A 6,365-nucleotide genomic window follows, 5' to 3' on the forward strand; every position below is an offset into this window, starting at 1 on the left:
TTTTTGAAGATGATCAAAATGGAAACTTGATCTCCAAGTTTCTTATTTCTTACCTTTTAAGAAACAATGTAGCTTGATCTCCAAGTTTCTTCATCCCTAAAGTGTTGCTATAAAAGGAGACTTGATCTCCCATTTTCTTCATTCCATACCCATTAAAGGAGACTTGATCTCCCATTTTCTTCATTCCATACCCATTTAAGGAGACTTGATCTCCCATTTTCTTCATTCCATACCCATTTGGCCGGACTTGATCTCCCATTTTCTTCATTCCATACCCATTTGGCCGGAATTTAGAGAGGAAAAAGGAGAGGAAAATTCTTCATCTTCTTCCTTGAGTTCAAGAAGCTTCATAGCCAATTTCTTCACAAGATCATCATCTATTCGGTAAAATTCCATTTTTATTCGGTTAAAAGCTTTGTTTTCTTCCCTAGAACCTAGCTATAGGTTAAGATTTCTTAAAATTATTGTTATGGTGGTATGTTTTGCCTAGGGATTTTGGTGAAAGAATTGAGTAAAGGAGAGGATTTAGCTATTGATGTTTAAAGGGTTTGAAGGAAAATCTAGCCTCTCAAGTTTCTTATCAAGTGGCTAGAATCCCATTAAGTGTTGATGAGAGTTTTGGTCTTCAAGGGTAAGATTTCATGTTCACTAAAATTATTATTTACCCCATATATATGTATATTGATATATGATATGATATGATATCAAAATTATGTGTTTTGCAAAATTATGTGCATTATGATGTTCATGTGATCACAAGTGCATTGCATAATATGTGTATGATTCTCGAATTATCGAGAATTGATTTTTACGGGTCAAACCCGTGTGTTGAGTAAATGCTTGGCTTGGAATTTTGGTGTTATGTACATATATGTACTAAGAATGATATATTCTTATGGAATGAATTATTGTGGAAAAAAATATGTCTTAAGAAATTATATATTTTTGAAGAAAATATTTATTATGAAGAAATGATATATTTTGGAAATTATATGTACATATTTAGTCTTGGAGAATAAGAATACTTGCTGTCGATCTGAGCCGGAAATAGGCTGCGGTCCAGATTATTATGAGCACTTAGGGCTGCGGTTTTATTTGCTATTGATATGAGAACCTAGGGCTGCGGTTCTATTGATTGAGTATTGGTGTGGGTTGTATCCCCAACTTGGTATTTAATCCTCCTTGACAAATATGTTATTTTGGGAAAAGTATATCTCCACATTATTTTGGAAAAGTATATTATGAGATAAATGATAAAAACCCAAGCCTATATTTTTCAGGGTGAAATGGAACTTACTTAGCTTATGCTAATTTTGGGATATACACCCCTTCGTTTTTGTGTTAAAATGATTTTTGCAGGTGAACATGAATAGGATGGAAGTGAGGTTGAGATTAGTCCATTTGAGGAGTAGGCATTTGGAGGATTTTATTATTTGGAGGAAATTTTGGTTGTATAATTACTTCCTTGTATTAAGTTGGACTTTGGATGAATTTTGATGTTGTAAGTTTAGCCTGTGCACTTAGAGTGGAGTTTGTCAAAGAGGTGATAGAATTCACTCTAGGTGTGGCGGTAACACCCATTTTCTGCTGGTTAGATGTGTAAGCTTCCGCAATATATTATTGGGATTTTGTATCAAATTTAAGATGTGAAAATCGGGGTTTTACAATTAAGTTTCTCACTCTATTTACTCTTATTAAATTAAATAAATTAGTAACTACAACAAAAAATGATACATATGTATTTCTTTAATTTAGAATTATGTGTCTACAATACCTTTATTTGAAAAAATTATTCATTATCAAAAAATTAAATTAAATAAGAGAAATAATTTCCTTAGTTATATTGTCTTTATTTTCTCTCCGGCAAAGATTCTTTACATTCAAATTTATCAATTGATATCCATTACATTATCCATTATCTTATTTTTACAATATCTTGTAATTAAATATCAAAGTTATAGTACAAAATAATGTTATATATTATTTACCAAGTATTTTATTAATACTATGAAAAATAATTTTAAAATAATTTGAAGCTAATTATATTAACTACTTGGGGATTGGTTGACAAAGAGAGTACTCAAATAACCCAACAAATTGAAGCGGAATCGCTCTATTTCACTCTTATTGAATTAAATAAATTAGTAGTTACAGCAAAAAATTATACATATGTATTTCTTTAATACCATGAAAAAAATTTTAAAAAAAAAGTAGTTTGAAACCAATCATATTAACTACTTGGGGGATTTGTTGACAATGAAAGTACTCAAATAACCCATTACCCAGCAAATTGAAGCGAGAAACTACCTTTTAATATCTTTGGAATATATAATATTTTAAATTTTCAAACTTTTATTAATTTATTTTTTTTTTCTTAAACTAGGGATTTCTTTATCCACAATTACTCATTCAACAATAATGGTTGAACCAAATGAACCCCAAGCACGGCTGGAAATCACGGAATTTCCGACCTCATTTCCGACCACCCAAAAATGGTCACAAAAAAGTGATTTTTTTCACTTTTCCGTCGAAGAGTTATGGAGGTCGGAAAGTGGTCTGAATTTCCGACCACTTATGAAGGGTGGTCGGACATTCCGACCACTATTTATATAGTAGTCGGAAAATTTTCTTTAAACTTAATTTTTAAAAATTAGAGTGTATTTCCGACCACCCTCCAAGTAAAGGCGGTCGAAAATGATTTTGACAAGTTTTAATTGTTTAAACATATTTTTTCCCGACGATCTTGGTGGTCGGTATTTCCGACCACATACCGACCACTTCTGAAATGTGGTCGGAAATACCGACCACCAAGTAAAGGTGGTCGGAATTATTTTATTTTTTTTATTTTTATATTTTAACTTGCATTTCTTCAACCGACCACGATGCTAAGAGTTCAATAGTCGTATGTTGATATGTTTTGATGTTCAATATAAACAAACAAATTAGCATAGGGTAACAACCATTTCACCATTCTTGTTGTAAAAAATAATACTATGCTGCCATTTGCATATACATGAACTCATTTTTCTCACTTGAACTCCTTAAAACCTTTATTCTTGTTAGGACTATATAATCATAGTTCTATTGAGAATCATAATTCTTTTGAGTTTCATAATCTCAGTTAATGTATTGTTATAGGGAATATACCTCGGACTTAATTACCTACCCATGCGTACTGAGCCCAAATTGGATCCAGCTCTATGCATAGGGAAGATAATTTTTCAATCGCTTCCGACTTCCTGATGGTACTCATTCGGCCCCGACTTGAAACTTAGGCTCTTTCTCAGTTTAGTAAGTTATTGGTTAAACACCGTTAGGCCTGATCCCGACCCCGTTACTTGCCCTAGACGTCGAGCCCACACGATAAATACTATAAGCTAAATTTAGATAATAATGTGAAAACCATCCGTTAATATAAACAACCACTTTAACATACCGTTGGGCAAATTAGAATCAAAGATGCTTCGAAACAATCCATTAACTACGAGATATTGTGCTAGGGTCGGATCCGGTTACAATCCGTTTACCTAGTCGGCTTGTTAGTTTAAGTTAGAGAGCTCGAAATACGTGCCAGAGGGTCATAGGTTCCTGACGAAGGTCCGAGAGGAAGGGTCCAGGCCATAACTCGAACTAAGGCCACGATTCGCGTGGATCAAGTGCGATGTGGGTGCATTGCCAGAGTGTCAACAATGGTTTCAGTGTATACTCCAACCTTTAGCTTTGTAACCTCTGATCTATTGTCTCGTGAACTGGGCTTAAAGTTGTAAACCAACAAGCAAACCCGTAAAAGGAATTAATTTCCATATATAAGAATGATTAGACATCTCCGTATTTACTACATCATATACAAATACATAGAATCATTTTCTAACTTAACTCCTTACAACATTTATTCTAACTTATATTACGTTAGCTGATAAAATGGTTGCATATAAAATAACCAATAAAAATAATAATAATAATAATATTATTATTATTGTTATTATGTAAACTTTAATATAATTTATATTTTATAATAATAATAGTCAACATCATAAATTATTTTTAATTATGAATATATAAATTTTAAAATGTTTTTATTTTGAAGGTGTTATTATTATTATTATTATTATTATTTTATTATTATTATGCTACAAAAAAAATAAATTGTGCCAAATTTTCACTCCAGTCGTGTATTATATTGTGTATTGTTTTCTTGAGTACTATTGACTATATTACTATGTAGTATATGTCCAGCTATGTCGTTGGACCATCATGAATTTATAGCAATTATACATTTTGAATTAGTATATAATTATAATAACAATATGTCAATTAGTATTGAATTGATTTTTAATCTAATTGTGTGATTTATAAATTAATTTAATTTATTTTATTTTTTAATATGGATATAAGAATTGGGCGGTAATTATTTTAACCAAAAATAAAAATAAAAATTTAGGCGGTATTTTTTTATTTGGGTTGGCGCCTCTCGCTCACAAGAAAAGGAGAATAGAACTAGACATATCAATACACCTCCAGTAGACAACACAATTGACACAAACAAACCCTAGATCTGAAAATTTGAAATCAAAATCTGTTGTCTTCTTCGCCTCAACCAGGGCAAGACGCAGCAGCGAGCAGCCCTCCACGATCGCCAACTCTCGTATCTCGCCTCTTCTTCCCATTCTTCCGTTCATTACCGCCGACCGCGAACCAGAAGCCATTGTTGCCATCGCCCGTCCACCGTGAACCCGCGACTGGAGCTCCACAGACTGCCGTCGGAAGTGTTGCTAGTCCCCGGAAGGATTTGCCGTGCCGCCAGAGTAGGTTCCGCCGACTACTATTCCTGCTCCAATTCCGATTTCAGGTATCCATATAGTTACATGCAATGTCTTTTGTTTTGATTTTTTGGGGCTAGGGTTAGAGAGTGCGAGGGTTAAGCTGCTTTGATTAGTTGGGGTTGAATTGATGGTTCTATCAGTTACTGCTTTGCAAAGTGAATGGAGATTGTTGACCAGTGAATTAATTGATTGAAACTAAGTCAAAAGTAGTGTGCAAAATTTTGTTAATAGTGCTCTAAAAGATGAAAATGTTCAGTGAAGTCATGCAAATCAAGTGTTTAAATGGAAGTGTGAGAACAGAGATAGGTATTATATCTGCTTGCTCTACCATTTGCTCACCCATATATAGACAACATATTTTATATATCAGGCATTGTGCAGCTTCATTACTAGTTTATTTGGCAGTCATGGGTGATCAACTCTATGCTTCTTGAGCAGTGCTGTTATTTGGCATCACTGAGGTCTAACTTGTGGCAATGAATCCCCAATCTTCTGAAGTACCAAATCAAACACATATATAGTAGAGGCAGTGTTTGTTTCCATTATTTCATCCTTGATGTAGTACTGCATTTAAATAATCTAAAATGAACATTGAATTTGTTGAATCTAAAATGCTAATCCTTGTGGTGGCAGTGTAAGTGTCTTTAAAAGCTTCAATTCTGCAATTTAGATTATAAATAAGGGCTTTTGAGTGTGAAAGGTTCCTGCTTTAATACAAATCATTTCATTTCATCTTATTTTGAAGAATGTAATGTCATTTACTCACTGCTCTACCTCTGTTGCTCTAGTTGATCTTTGCTAGTATTAAGTTAGGAGTTACTTTGAAGAGTTTGCTGTATCTGGTGTCAAACAATTTGATGGATTATTTCCTTCTCAGTTTTGTTACCAAATTATTTCCTTCTCAGTTTTGTTACCAAATTATTTCCTTCTTAGTTTGTTGTATCTGATGTCAAACATACTTGTACTACCTAATTAATTAGTCTTGATTTTATGCCTGTACAGTGTAGCAGACTAGCAGAGGGCACTGGGCAGAGGCGCAATATGAAGTGGAAGTCAAAATTGGGGTATGTTTCTCTGCTAGAAGTCATCTTGTGTTGGTCTCCTTTCTTCTAGTATCTTTTTTTATTTTATTTGTGGAAGGCTTATGTGGGTGTTTTGTTTCAGATAAAGGCTGTATGCTAAGTAATGAATTGTTGGTTGTGTATGTATTATTATGATGAAGGAAAACCAGAATGCATGCTATCACAGGGAGGTAAGGCTGTTTTAATAAAATCTGTTTTATTGCATGTGTTTTCTGCTATTACAATCTAAGAGTTGCTACCTTTATTTTGACTCTACTATTTGAAATTTATTATTTTTTGTGATTGTTTGCAGATTGAGTTCACACTTCCTCCTATGGTCCAATGTTGGTGGCAATATGCAGATAATAGTTTGCAGAGATGTAATAGTTTGGAGATTAAATAAGAAGTTAAATTCTATAATGTTTTAAATTTTCAATTGTATATTCATGAAATGTATATATGTTTTTCAACAATTATTTTA

The 6,365-nt window shown here is 33.0% G+C and overlaps 2 long non-coding RNA genes across 2 annotated transcripts; both read left to right on the forward strand.

The window, feature by feature from the left end:
- The first annotated feature begins 290 nt into the window (after positions 1 to 290).
- LOC116021585 lies at positions 291 to 1,668 on the forward strand. The gene is made up of 3 exons (XR_004099029.1): positions 291 to 384; positions 491 to 631; positions 1,360 to 1,668. It is a non-coding gene; the product is annotated as an uncharacterized LOC116021585 (long non-coding RNA).
- Positions 1,669 to 4,500: 2,832 nt separating this feature from the next.
- Positions 4,501 to 6,365, forward strand: LOC116023176. Its single transcript, XR_004099372.1, has 4 exons — positions 4,501 to 4,849; positions 5,826 to 5,887; positions 5,988 to 6,075; positions 6,198 to 6,365. It is a non-coding gene; the product is annotated as an uncharacterized LOC116023176 (long non-coding RNA).

Source organism: Ipomoea triloba, chromosome 6 (genome assembly GCF_003576645.1).
Source record: "Ipomoea triloba cultivar NCNSP0323 chromosome 6, ASM357664v1".
NCBI lineage: Eukaryota > Viridiplantae > Streptophyta > Magnoliopsida > Solanales > Convolvulaceae > Ipomoea > Ipomoea triloba.